The following is a 15,187-nucleotide window of genomic DNA, read 5'->3' on the forward strand; positions in this document are numbered from 1 at the left end:
AGTGGAACTGATGCGCTGTCGTGTTTTCTCATGATGGCACCACTGTCCCCTCCCCCTCCATCACAAAAGTAGCTGGTTAAAACAACAAAAAGAAACAGCATGTTCATACCGTAATTTACACAGACATGTAAACAAAGCCAATAATCATGTTTCTAAAGGTTTTCATAAACAGTATTTACAGACTGCTCCTCTGCTTGCTACCCAGGCTACATCAAAGGATGACTAACCAAAGAGTAAGAAAAGCCAAGACGACTGTAGTCTGCACTGATTTATTGAGCAGATCAACAGGCTGACATCGTCTTCAAAGTGTGTTTGTAGTAAATCTGAGTTTAACTTCAGAGATCTCCCATCTGCCTGTTGTTTTTTCCTCAGATGATCATCACTCAGCACCCAGTACAAACTAAGTGCTCCTTTTACAACACTAAAGATCAATTTACTCTGATTTTTTTTTGCCCATATGACGTCGCCATTGAGAATGCGAGGGGAAGCAGGTAAGACATGCAATGCTGTAATCATGAGCTGTCTGCCTCTGTCTGGTTTTTCCGTCTTCTGTTGGAGAGAATTATGTCATCCATGCTGTTGTACAAACCTAGATACCACATCATGTTGTAACAGATGAAGGCGATATTCATCAAGGCACAACAGACTTATCTACTTTATCAAAAGACAAAAAAAAGAATCTGATCTAAACAGAACTTCTATTGGAATAAATAAACTAATCCATGGGCCAAATAATCTAACCTTATGTGTTGTACTGCATTCCAAACTTAAAATTAAGTTTTAAAACAAACATAACGCTATAATATCTCAGATCTGTTATACGTAATGTGAAAGGAATTACGAAAATCTTACAGCAAAGTTTCCTTTTAGCTAAAGTCTCCATAGCTTGAAAGACTTTCTGGCTAATTTATTTTCACTGGGTGCAAATAAAAAGGCTGCGTTTAGAAACAGGCTATGTAGTGTTTACAACAGGTTTTCAAAACGTTGCTGTGCATAGGGCTCCCCTTTGACCTAACATTTCAATGTGAAGGATATTTGACTGATAAAGATCTCAAAACTGTTTGCTGCTGGTGACGTGATGCAGATATGATAGTCCAGAAAATGGGGAAGTGGCTGTTAAAGATGCTCCGTGTAACCTTCCGACCTTAAAACTCTGCGTTCCTGACTTGTTTTATGGCACAGTGACATTTATTACGCACATTTTAGTAACCATTGCTGTCCAAAAGCGTCCTGAGGCTGAGAAACTGCACTCCACAACTTTTGCGTCTGGGACACAACATAACATTGCAGTTTAGTTTTGCATCCATCGCACCGTCACACGCTAGCAAGCGGATATCAGCGCACCGGCCATTTAGAATCAGCCACGTGCACGGTGGCTGATTCAGCAAAGAACCAAAAAAGACATTAAAAAGGAAAAGAAGAGGAGACAGACTGAGCAATAGATGAGACAAGAGTCATGAAAAGACAATTTGTCTTTTACTGGCAAGAGAGAGCTCACGGTACAGATGCAAGATGTATGCCCAATTAACCTTTGATGGGGGGGGGGGGGGGGGGGGGGGTTCATCACTGAAAAAATCTGCAAAGGTTCGTCTTTAAAGAAAGGACAACTCTACTAACATACACCTCAAAGGATTCCAGACCAAATACTAAACCTAACCTCTAACCTTTTGCTTAAATTAAATAAGGTATGATAATCCAAAATGTAATGCAAAAGCATAAAATAATGATGGACTGAAGATTCGAGCTCCAAGATGTGAAGTTCTTCATGTCGAGTCCTTTTTGTTTGTTTGTTTGCTTGAATGTAGCATTGAAGACAGGGTACCTGTGTGTTCATTGTGACACTAATGTAATGCTTTGCTTCTAAACAAGTGCTGGTAGGAGACAAGTTGGGAAATCAAATTTATGAAGCATACTAGTGAGGACAATGGAGACTGAGCACTATAAAAAACCAACATGACAACAATTATTAAAAAACTTTCAGGTGGTTGGAAACAGAAACATGCTTTGAAGCAATTAATTGTCATATTTGATAAATGCATGAACAAACTTGTAGTTGGTTGTAGCCAATGTAGCCTTATATAGCTGAAATATGTGCAAAAGTATCCTATCACTAGAATCTCAAAATGGTATAGAGTTTTAAAAAAACAGCAAATATTTTGTCTGAAATTCAGAAACTGCAGGCAAATCTGGAGCAGACACCGCTCCCAACTGGTAACAGCTTTGCATTAATAGATAAAAGCTGTTTTAAACGTGGTTTTCCAGCTTGCAACATTTGGGCGAATTATGTCCCCCGCACTAAAAATTCCTTGTTCTTTGTAATGACATGGGCTGGAAACAATAGTGCCACTTGCAGCACTGTGCCCTGGAGCACCCTGTGTGAAAGCAAGTAATTGCAGGGAAAATAAAGCTTTAAGTCATGTGGTTGCAATATTGCTGAATCAGAAATGAAAAGCAGATGAATTCATAAGTTATGACCACAACAGCCCTGAAGCCATCTCAAAAGAATGCAGCAGATTTACACGCCTTACATCATCAGGTTGATGACATTATAAAAATGATTATAAAAATGAGACTTAAAAGCATATATTTATCCTCGTCTGAAAAATGTGTATCCTCTTTTGAAATGCTGACTCCAAATTTGAAATGTCAGTCCATAAATGGTGATGATCTATGTACACTGTATAACTGCCTAATGTGTTTATGCCCAACAGGATTAGCGGTGGAGGGATAGACATCAGATTAAAGTCAAACATTATCATTTTATACATGAATCACTTTGAGACCAAAGAAACTGCAGTGTTAGTGTTTAAGCCGTAGTTTGGAAAACTGTTGAGTAATAGAAAGTCATAGAAAATCCAAAATAACATGATTATCCATCATTGTTTCTCAGCAATTCCCAGGAACCCAAATGTAGATCGACCAGATGCTAGCAATGAATATTTAATGTGGTGTTGTAGCTTAAATGTGTTAGAATAACAAACAGATATAAATTGTTCATAAAAAAAAAAGACCATTAATGAGATACAGTATAAGAAAAATAATAGTCACCATCTAGGCAATGTACCCATATGAAAGCAAAAGAAGCAATGATACATTGTGATTATGTTTGATAAAGTAAACTGGTTTAATATAATGTTATGTAATATTTCTTACCCATTGTTTCTACTCTAGAAATGAATGAGAGTGTCATGATGTGGTGTTTTGTGTCTTCATTTCTGGTTTCCTGTTTTATTTTGTAGTTTTCCTGTTTAGTTCACTTGTCTTATTTCTTGTTTGACCTTCGTTTCTGTTCATTAGATCACCTGGTCCTCAGATAAGTCATTACACCCGTGTCTCGTTATGTTGGCTGTATATATTCTCTCTCTCATTTTTTTATTTTAGTCCCCTGAGTTCCTTGGGTTAGAATAAATCTCCTCGAATCTGCATCCCTGTGGCTCTTCTCTGCATTTGGGTCCACATCCCCACCGCCCGACCTGACAGAGTCAACACAACCAAGATGTAAGATAACATAAACAATACAACATTGAGTGTATCCACTAATTTTCTGTTCTTTACACTGGGAAAGGCCAAAGAGCTATCAGTCTGACAGAGACTTCGAGACCAGCCAATCCCCAAGCCATCTCCTTCCGGCCCTTGAGTTGTTCCCAAATCACTGGAGAGATAGTCTTTCCTCTTTGTTTTAGATCTGTTCTGATGCCTCCTCCTGATGGAACATGTCTGAAACATTTCTTCTTGGGGGGGATCCAGAGGACAACCTGACCAAGGGTGCATTCACATCAATATAGTCCTCAAGACTGGGTCCGATTGGGGACTCGGCTCAGATCACAATCACGCTGCACTTTGGCTAAATGAAGAAAAAAAACTTGTTCTGAATTTCCGCAACTGTGACATATTTTCCTCTTGTCATATAGAAATAAGTGCAGTTGTATATGTTGTTCTGTCTTTCCTGTCCTCTCCACCCCAACCAGTCGAGGCAGATGGCTACCCTCCTTGAGCTGGGTTCCACCGGAGGTTTTCTTCCTGTTAAAAGGGAGTTTTTTCCTTCCCACTGTCACCTCATGATTGCTCAGGATGGGGGATTGGGTCAAAGTCATGATTCAATGCAATCAGTTGGTTTCTATTATAGGATATGTATGAATTGGCTTGAAATGATGTGTATGGCCCTGCGATGGACTGGCGAGCTGTCCAGGGTGTACCCTGCCTGTCGCCCAAAGCCAGCTGGGATAGGCTCCAGCTTCCACGCGACCCTGAATTGGAATAAGCGGTTCAGAAAATGAATGAATGAATGGATGAATGATGTGTATGTTGATTCGTGTATGTAAAGTGCCCTGTGACAACATTGTTGTGAAGTGGCGCTATACAAATAAAGCTGAATTGAACTGAATATAAATGAATGCTTTTACTTCATTATCACTCCAAGTCTGACCACAAGCAACATCTGTTGCGGTAGCATTTGTCTATAAAGCCCCGGGTTTAGCCACAATGTAATACAGTGCCATATACAGGAAGTGACTTTTTTTGTGACTTTGTAGTCTGCTTCCTGTATTTAGTCCACTAGAATCAGATCAAGACTTGCGTTAGTCGGCTTAGTTAGTCTGCTTCTATGATCCAAATCAGAATTTGTTTTGGCACTTTCATATTCCTCCAAACAAAGCAGACTTTCTGAGCCAATGGAAGTAGGATTTGAATTACAAAGGCTGATGTGAACGTGCCGAAATCATCTCACTCCTTCTGCTGCAGAACACCAGTGGTTCTACTTTGAGCCCCTTCCCAATGACTGACCTCCTCATCCTATTCCTAAGAGTGAGCCTTCCCCCCCTTTAAAGAATGTTCATATGGTTGCTTGTAGTCAGGATCTAATTGTTCATTTTTCTGTTACCACCTTCAGCTCATGACCACATGGAAATTATTGGAATATAGATCAGCTGGTATATTGGCAGGTATAACTTGAAGTTCAGCTTTCTCGTCACTCCACTGCAACAATAAAGATACTTCAACCCCTTCAATTCAGACAGCAACTCACTCCCAACTGCAATCACTCCCAGAGTGGGCAATCCACCCTACTTCAGCTGAGGAGCATGGAGGGCCATTGCCTCAGACTTTGGGATTGCCTGCTCTTTCCCTAGTTATAATCCACTCTATGCTAGATGTGTCTATTCAAGGAGCCAACAGGATTAGATCATTTTCAGAAACAGATGTAAATCCTAAGGTAGCAAAACTGGAATCCCTACAGCCTGAATATACTGCCCATTAAGGTTCTGAACAGATCATTGGCTAAATTTCTAGACAAAACCTTGTTATAACACATATCATGTGAACATGTGAACTCAAGTTTCTGTTATGAGATGTGACAGACTTGCATACATGCAAATACTGACACAAAGGAGTAGCTGAAGCTTATTAAATTCCTTGTAAAATTAATATGATGGGAGTGTGGCAATGTGAAATGTGAAATGACAAACAGATGTGTGAGTCTAGGCTATGACCTGGAAGTGCTGATACCTAACCAGAATGGTGTTGCAAGACTTGACACAGCATTTTCACTTTTTATATCACAATATTCAGTCATATATTGCAAAAACCTTAAAAATGCTCCTCTATGTCCATAATGATTATGATTTTGTTGAGAAGGGATCATTGTGGTGATGCTGATGTTTTGTTAATTCCCCTATTTAAACAAATGATTATTAGTGAGTATGACTACACAAACCCTCTACAAGGTGACTCTAACCTTGTAGATTATCTTTCCTTAAACATTATCAAGCTGTGTTTGTGTTTGAACCAAATAAAAGATCATTTTGTGGAAGAATAAATAAATAATTTGTTGAAGAAGGAAAGTTCAAATGATCTTTAAATCCCATCCATCCCTTCTTCTGCTACTTTTTTCTATATTTCTAAATCTATTTTTCTCTCTACACATCCAATTAAACCCATCATGATAACTCATCATGCTCTTTTAATCAAAATCAGCCACTAAAATGTAGACATGCAACAGAAAGCTTCCCTAAAGTCTAACAAACAAAAAAAACTGGGAATGACACAGAGTCCGCTCATTAGGAGCCAATTAGATGTTGTGACTTAAGTTTCAAACCAGTTGTCACACAGTTTTATACTCTCTTGTAAACTCTGTACATCCTAAAACAAGAAGAAATGACACTGACACAGCAGTGACATTATGGGGGCTGTTGTCTAACTGAACTGGTTGGATGAGGTGAAGTGGTGTGTTTGACCGAAGGGCTTCCTAAGAACATAATCACATCGAGATGACATTCTGATGATAACTCCTGATATGGTGTATCAGTGTAACATAGAAATGCATTGTTTGGACTGTTTAATATTTCTAATTTTCTTAAGTTGATATGTTAGCAATAGTTTAAATGTTGTTTTCAAATCTAATAAAACTAGAAGCATTGAAGGAAAGGCACAAAAGTGTATTGTTTTGTAATAAATGAAAAACACTTGTTTTTCTTTTAGCATATTAAAAATTTAAAACCACCAGTTCTCTTTTGCCAAACCCTTTTGGAAAACAGCCGAAGTTGTCTGTTGATTCACTATTCACAGAGAAAGTCATGTATTCTTCCACAAGGTTATTGATGTTTCTTGTCAATAACAAAATCTTAAGTAATAAAACTTGTTTCATATCTTTTAAACTCAAAATTGTATTAAAATTGCGAAAGTATGTGACCTTTTGCAAAAAGAAAAAAATTGCTACTTTATTTTTAGGCTCTTGGTGCCTTTATTGTACATGTGTGTGTAACTGCAGTTGCAAAGAACAAGGTTGACTGTATGGAATGACAAGAATGCCAGAAAGAAGAATAAATCTGGAAAAGAATAAGGAAATAAAAAGGGGAAAGAATAGAGATGCAACAGCAAAATAAGTTAATAAAAGAAAAGAATTATTTTATTTATTTATTTGTGTACAAATGTCCTAATTTATTTTCTTAATTTAGTTTCCAGATTTATTCTTTTTTTCTAGCACTCTTTATGTTCCACAATCATGCTGCAAAGGACTCCACACTGGGATTGTTTCCTGCATTGACTGGTTTGAGGAGCTGTTGCCTCCGTATGAGGTAGTGGTTCAACCAGTTTAGTTATTTACTGCCCATATATATTCTATGGTAGAAGACTGCAGCATCTGGGAAATATGTAATGCAATGCAATGGCTAAATGCAGCAGTATCGCATAATGTGAAATGGTTACATTTTCCTTTGCTGTTTTGTAATATGCAAAATTTTATAAATGCATTTAGCTCGAACAATGTTTGTTGTTTGCTTCAATATCTCTAACATTAATCTGTACTGTTTATTTATTATTTCTGACACAAACCAATCAAGACTGAGAGAAAAATAAAAAATGAAGCCTTCAACGATATTGACTCAGTTATTGCTGGAATTCCTGTGTCCTGCAGGGCAGTCCGCCTTACAACACAGTGTTAACCATTTCACCCCCTTATAAGCTTATTTTGTATATGGAACAGCAATTTATCTAGCACAAAACCTATCACATATGTTATCCCCTTAGGACAGATAAAACAGCATCTAAACATCATCCCATCTCTATGCTGTGCTCTCTCTGGTCAGTATGATTGCTCCAATGCTGGCTTGTTTTATTTCTCGTTCTGTCCCTTTTCTTTCTTTTCCTCCTTTCCACACATAATGTCCTCTTGCACTTCTTTTATGAATGAACCATAGTGCACATTCAAAACAGCCACTGTGTTGTTGCCAGTACGAGACGTGGTGTCGTAAGGTGAAACGATGCGGTGAAGTGATGCAGCGTCCTGAAACAAACAGTACAAATTATGTTTTCTGAGACTGAGGATGCTGCAAGGCACCAAAAGCTAAAGGAAATGTATTGAAAACATGCTGCTGTGCCGTCAAAATGAGTCAGAAACAAGTTTTCTGTCTGATAGTTACAAAGTGCTGCTTAAACAAAGTCGTCACTCCCAATTCTTACATACTCTGACTTCCCTCCTTTCCATCAAAACTAAAAGTTGATTATAATTAAACATTTGGTAAAATCTTTGTTTCACTCTCTATATTTAAGAACATCAAAAGGAAGCCTGGAGTAACCTCGATCAGTCACAAGATTATGATTAAAATGCTGGACACAACACAAATCCAAGGCCTTTTCCAGCAAACAAGGCTGCCTTTCCTACACACTTTTTGGTGTACATAAGCTTTGGCTGACCACCAGTTTATGTTAAACTTATAAGGTGATGTCACATGAGTACAAACATTACAGCTGCTAAATAACATCTGCACAGCTGCTGTGCTCTCAGTTCAGATGTGTTTTAGATTATAACATAAAATATTTTCTCTAGAACAAGGTTCACTGGAGAAGTCATGAAGTGACCCTGCACGAGGTAAAAAAAAAAAAAAAACAAAACAAAAAAAAAAAAACACCCAAATGATGACAAGTTACACATTGATGTCAAATTTGATCTGCTTGACAAATAGTTGAGTGTGTCTGTTTGCAGGAATTTAGCAGAATGAACCCAGATAATAGCAGAACCTGGTGAACATTACACGCACAGAGGAAAATAATACTCCCTGCTTTGGGCTAAATCTGATCTGGATGCAGATCTCACTGAGTCATCAACAAACGTACCTGACACAGACACTGGAGCAGATCAACAGTGTAACAGAAAATTCTTTGTCCTGTGCTGGAGGTCTCTGACCTGAGTAAAACACACAAATGTTTCCCACATGCAGCCAACTGTTGACAACTGAGTTCAGCACATTCACTGCTTTGTTTATATTTGCAGTTGTACAATGCCACAGAGGGAAGGCCACCGCTGTCGCTGCCAGCTGGCAAGCCTGCCCCTGTAGCTGCCTGTCTGTAAATATCCTTATTTGGCATTCCGTCGGATGTTGATGCTGTGTAATAAGCATACACAGAAAGCAAACAGGAATAAACACCATCAAAGCAGCAATCCATGTCTGATTACATCTAAATGACATAATATCTTGATGAAATTTATTGATAAACACAAAACTTAACATAAAAGGTAATTGTGGGAAGAAAATCATACCCAGAATGACTTATGGATGGTCTTACTGTATGATTGTGACTATTTCTGAAAATAAAACATTTTCTATTCCAAGTCTTTATTATACAATATCTGCTTAGTTTGATTCAGACTTTATTGAAAAACCATAATTGTGGGAAGTTTTCTTGTATTTATTCACAACATTAGAGATTTTTTCTGTCATTTCTGCAGTGCAGCTCTCATTGCATGAGATATTTGCCAGTTGTTTGTGTGTTCCTACAACTGTTCGTCGTAAATAGGTCTTAAGGGATTTTACAGGCACAATAGTCTATGATCCTGCTGTCTTTTAATTGTGGTAAGTAATTGGAAACTTCTTTGTTGGTTAGGAGAATGTTACATGCTCCCACTTTAACTTTATACTGTACATGAGGGATTCCCATTTGCCTGTAAAACTACTAGACTTGTACACAATGAAAGATCTGAGTTCTCTGTAGTGTTTTTATTTTTCAGCATAACCCTTAACAGCCTTTAACACAAACACCACACATATCTGTGTTTGAGTCTGGAGCCACATAAATCCAGGAGGGCTTGGAAAACAGGAATAAATAAGTGTCACATGCACTGATGTAGAAAAGTGATGGAAAAAAATAGCAGGTTTTGGTTGTAATTTCAAAGGAGATTTGGAAATCATCCAGTGAAGTAAGTTTAGGCTATTGAGTTGTTCAATTTAGCTTTTGGATAGTTTTCTGTCATTGTTAGGATCTAAGCAGGGGCAGAGCCAGAGGAATGACTAAAGTGACACTGGCGACCTCTGAAATCTCACTGGACACCCCACATACCACCTCAAATGATTGGCAGGTCACTGGATGGGGACAGAAATGTTCTCACAGACATGGATCATCAGTTTGAAGTACATTATAAGTAGTTTTTGATTTAGCCATCCTTTGAAAATATTGGCTGCACATTTCCAGAAGAGACTTTTGTCAAATACAGCTACTAATGCTCGGCTAGTCTGTTATTGGTTGGAAGCTACAGTGCTAATCTGATGCATTTATGACCACATCAAGCTCCACATACTTTACCACACAACAACCAACCTATCTTTCTATTTATCTATCATTCTTTCTTTAATGTGTTTATATATATAATGTTTATATATATATATATACATAAACATTATATATATATATATATATATATATATATATATGCATATATATACACACACACACATATATATATATATATATATATATATATATATATATATATATATATATATATATATATATATATATATATATATATATATATATATATATATATATATATATATATACATACACTGTTTGAGCAGACACATGAACATTTGTGGCCTGCTGGAGCTCATTTTCCAGGGCTCTGGCAGTGCTCCTCCTGTTCCTCCTTACACAAAAAAGGAGGTAGCGGTCCTGCTGCTGGGTTGTTGCCTTCCTACGGCCTCCTCCACGTCTCCTGATGTACTGGTCTGTCTCCATGCTCTGGACACCAGCTGACAGACACAGCAAACCTTCTTGCCACAGCTCGCATTCTGGATGAGCTGCACTACCTGAGCCACTTGTGTGGGTTGTAGACTCCGTCTCATGCTACCACAAGAGTGAAAGCACTGCTAGCATTCAAAAGTGACCAAAACATCAGCCAGAAAGCATCGGAACTAAGATGTGGTCTGTAGTCACCACTTGCAGAACCACTCCTTTATTGGGTGTGTCTTGCCAATTGCCTATAAATCCCACCTGTTGTCTATTCCATTCGTACAACAGCGTGTGGAATTGATTGTCAACTGGTGTTTCTTCCTAAGTGGACAGTTCCATTTTACAGAAGAGTGAAACAGGTGGGTTTTTAGATGAGTTTTAAAAATTAAAAGGACATTTGCAGACTGTACATCCAGGGGTAATGAGTTCCATAATGTGGGACACACAACTGAATCTATGACCCCCACATGACAAAGTCTTGTCCACCCTCTATGTATAAAAGTCTGATTCTGCTACAGAGCTAGACTCCTAAATATCTCACACAGTTTAAATAAAACATTCTGTTATTCTCATGTCAGGAAACCAAACAGCTTCTTTAACTACCCTCAATGTTTGATTTGAATGAAGAAGTAGTACAACTCAACCACCTGCAGATATAAGATTACCCAAAACACATCTGCACATGGACACACACTTGTGCCTTACATTACAAAACAAAGGCAGACATTCAGCTTCACAGGTGATGCTGGACAAGCCTTAAATTTGAGATAAGCAGTTAATTGGTGGGCTGAAGAAAAATAACAGAAGGGGGGAGTGAGACTTTCACAGGTCTTAAGGGAATGACACAGGCACAAAATCCTCTGCACTTTGGACAAGGCGATGAAGCCCACATTGTCCTGCCTGTGCTGATCAACATGTGAATGTGGGCATTGTCTGGAGAAGTGCCGTATAAGAAAAAGAAGCATGATTGTGTGTGTGAATCGGTGAATGGGAAACTTGTAAATGTACTGTGACACCTGATAGGTTAATCAGTTCTTTTATTCCCTCAACACAGTTTTGTGATTACTTGATCCTGCTGTGAAGCTTTTTATTTTATTAAACGAAACAATCGTGAACCCTCTATCCGCTCACACCTTTCTAAATAAATTTGTTGCTGAGTTCATGGCCTTCAGTTTCTGGTTTAAGTTGAATTGTTTCTTTAAACAGAGGTGACTGCTGTGGGTTTTCATCCATTGTTTTATTGATATGAACAACAAGTTTAAAATATGTTTAAACTTATTTGTGTAAAGTTTGAGACAAACAATGAAAAGAGTTTGTGATAATCAAAGTCAGCGGACTCAGTGTGTGTAAACACCTAAATGCAAATGGAAAGGATATATCAATAATTAGATAACAGGAAACTTTGTCACACAGGACCACATGAGACAATTGATGGAATTTTAGCTCTGTTTCTACAAAGCAACAGAGAGCTAAGCTTCTTGAAAAGAAATCTTACATGCGTACCAGTGCAGGAGATGAATCAAACTGTCCAACCGTCTGCGTTTCATCTTCTGCATCGAGCATTAATGGGGCTTAAGTGTGAATTTCTATTTCACTTTGAAGCCATTTCCCAGGACATAAATAGAGATAAACCTCAGTGGGATTTTTGTTCAGTGCAGGGGATTCCAAAGTCAGCCTTCGAGGGCCACTGTCCTGCAGTTTTTATGTATCCCTGTTCCAACACACCTGACTTCCATAAGTTGAGTGATTAGTTTGAGTCAGGTGTGTTGGAACAGGGATGCATGGAAAACCTCCAGGATTGTGGCCCTCAAGGACCAGAGCTGGGCACCCCTGGTTTAGTGTTAATAATAATTACTTTTTCAGAGCAAACCAAAGAGACAAAATAACAACTACTGAAGAAAATCCTTTTCTGTGGATGTTGTTTTTGCCTTAATCTGTGTGTGTGTTCCAGTCTTTAACAGAGCTGTCAACCATTTTTGGTCGTACAGTGAGCTGCAGTGCGAGCACTGCCCCACAAGACTCTTAAATAACAGATTTGAACATGCATTACAGTTCATGTCAGCAGTCCTTTAAGGGCCACGTCCACATCACAGATCATAATGTCATCTCCCTCTGAGACTTGCTGAAACATGGGGTGAATTAGTGCTACTGGTCGGCAGCTTCTAACAACAACCTACCTTTACCACATACGCACACGCATACAAACGCTAACAAGATGCAACACACACAGAGAAGCACAGCAGTTAAAAATGCAGAGTGAGTTATTGTTTAGAACAGGAGTTTGGCTCCATGTAGGCAAACGTTTGTAGGACTAAAAAGTTAGCATGTGTGAGGTTTTGGAAGACAAAGAAATTGGAGCTAAAAGTTGTTTTTGTGAATGTAATCACATAAACAGTTCCACCTTCTACCCTTCCTGTTCCCATCTGCCTCCGTCCTTTTTAAAAGCCTCAGTTTGTCCTTTTACAGGAATGTCGACAGCAGATGTGAGAAGGAAATATAAAAGGAATGAACCCACACAAACCTACTTGCACAAACCTGTACAGCTGCTCACTCCTGGGGAATAACCCAGTGCCCGGCTCTTGTTTAGTTTAATTTCTTTATACACCTAAAGCATTAGCAGAAACAAAGGCTCTTTGTGGATTTTTAGCCCTTCCAGTATCCAATATGTCACTTTTCTCGCTAAATAACAGGCTGAGTCGGATAAAAAAAAATTGTTTGGTAAGATGTCTAATTAAACTGTCTGCTTTTCTACACCATTTACATGTTGTTGTTTTTTTTCAAGTTAAAATAATACAAATTACTAGTACTTAGTAAATCATCTTTGCTACACAAAAAATGGAAAAAGAAAGAAAGAGAGAGAAGAAAAATCAATAACTTTCTTTTTGCTGTGCAGAAATACTATGTCTGATCTATTTTTGTTGTTTGATCAGTTCCATCAGAAATATTTAAAAGCAGACAGGATCCAGAGCCTTATCTTTGTGTTTTCATGCTTGTTTCCTTAGAGATTTTAGGGTAAAGTGTGTGTGCTCTACTTCTCTACAGGATGTGTGTGTGCATTGTCTGAACGAATGAATCTCTGAGAGATCCCTGAAGAATGCTCTTAGAACCTGTTTACAACCTTCTGGGGGCTTCGGGGATTTTAGTGGCTTTAGGAAAACTAAAAAAGGGAGATTTTAACCTCTTTGCATAATGACTTCCAGACTATTGCGTGTTGTTTCACTTTTATGCTCCATAGCTCTGTCAGGTCCCATCACTAAGTTTATCTCAGAGTGAGACAACATGTTTTATAACACAGATTTAGTGTTTGACTGATTTACATCACAGACTAAAGTTCGTCTCAGAAGAGAACCAAAGACTTTTCTACATTCACACAAATTTTATTGGTGATGTTTTTATGGTGGATCAAGAAAACTTGCATTTTAAGATTATCTGAAAGCATTTACCATTAGTATGAGTTTAAATCTTGTAAACAACAAAATTCCAAGAAGTAAAATTTAACCTGTGTTGCATATTTTAGGAAGAAAATAAGAAACAATTGAACATTGGAAGTAGGCTGAAAGAATATAACATTTTTTTATTTGAAATCTGTGAACCCAAATATCATATCGTTCAGTTACTTTGATAACCACTGAGTTAAAGGAAGAAATGTGTTTAATGTATGTTATCATCTTTTTTTTTTTTTTTTTTTTTTTTTTTTTTTTTTTTTTTTAATGGTAAGAAACTTCATGGACACCCTGTATATTTATGTTTATATAGAATAATTCAATTAAAAATTAATACAAAACTAAATACATTCCTGAAACTAAAAGAACATAGAACAAAAAAATCTGAAATAAAACAGTATAATATTAAAACACAGCATGATCATCATCACTAACACTAGTCTCATCATCACCAACTACACATCAGGACATCTGATAGGCTGCTACTGTAACCTCTGACATGGAAGACTGGTTTTTGCACATAATTTTATTGTCTAAAACTTTCAAGAATTTGTATTTGCACAGTGGCGTCATAATATTTAAAAGTACCAAAAGCAATTTTTTTCATTTTTTTAAAATAAAAAATAATATTTCAGTGTACAGTGTGTACAGTTTATTCAGTGTATGTATATACAGTGCAACGGAGAGTCTGGTGTGAACAAAAAGCACATAAATAATGCAAATAAATAAATAGATGAAGCGTTTCTGACTGAAAGAATGTGTGTTTGTATACAGGTCATCCATATATCTTATGACAACAGCAACAATAATGATAATGATGATCAAATAAATAAATAAATGCGTTATTGTATATGCCCAGTCAATCACTGTCTACGGCTGGACCTGTCAGTTTGATCCTACAAAGCTTGCTGTCCTGCAGGTTTTCAGTGTTTCTGTGCTTAAACACACCTGACTCAAATTAAATGCATCCAACTGCCTATGAAGTTCTGCACAATGAATCGTTCATTTGAGTCAGGAGGGTTGAAGCAGAGCAACATCGGAGACCTGCAGGACTGCAGTGTTGTTTCTACAGGAATGGGATCTAGCACCACATACAGACCAGTCACCAAAGGATTTGAGAACCATTAGTGATGCTCAGATTTCTATCCACAAAGCCTTAAAAGGAATTAGTCACGTCTGTCTGATAATGTGAACATTATTCCTAAAATATTCCAATGTTTTGCTTTGGTGTTACTTGTTATTTT

Source organism: Telmatherina bonti (genome assembly GCF_933228915.1).
Source record: "Telmatherina bonti genome assembly, chromosome: 10".
Lineage (NCBI taxonomy): Eukaryota > Metazoa > Chordata > Actinopteri > Atheriniformes > Telmatherinidae > Telmatherina > Telmatherina bonti.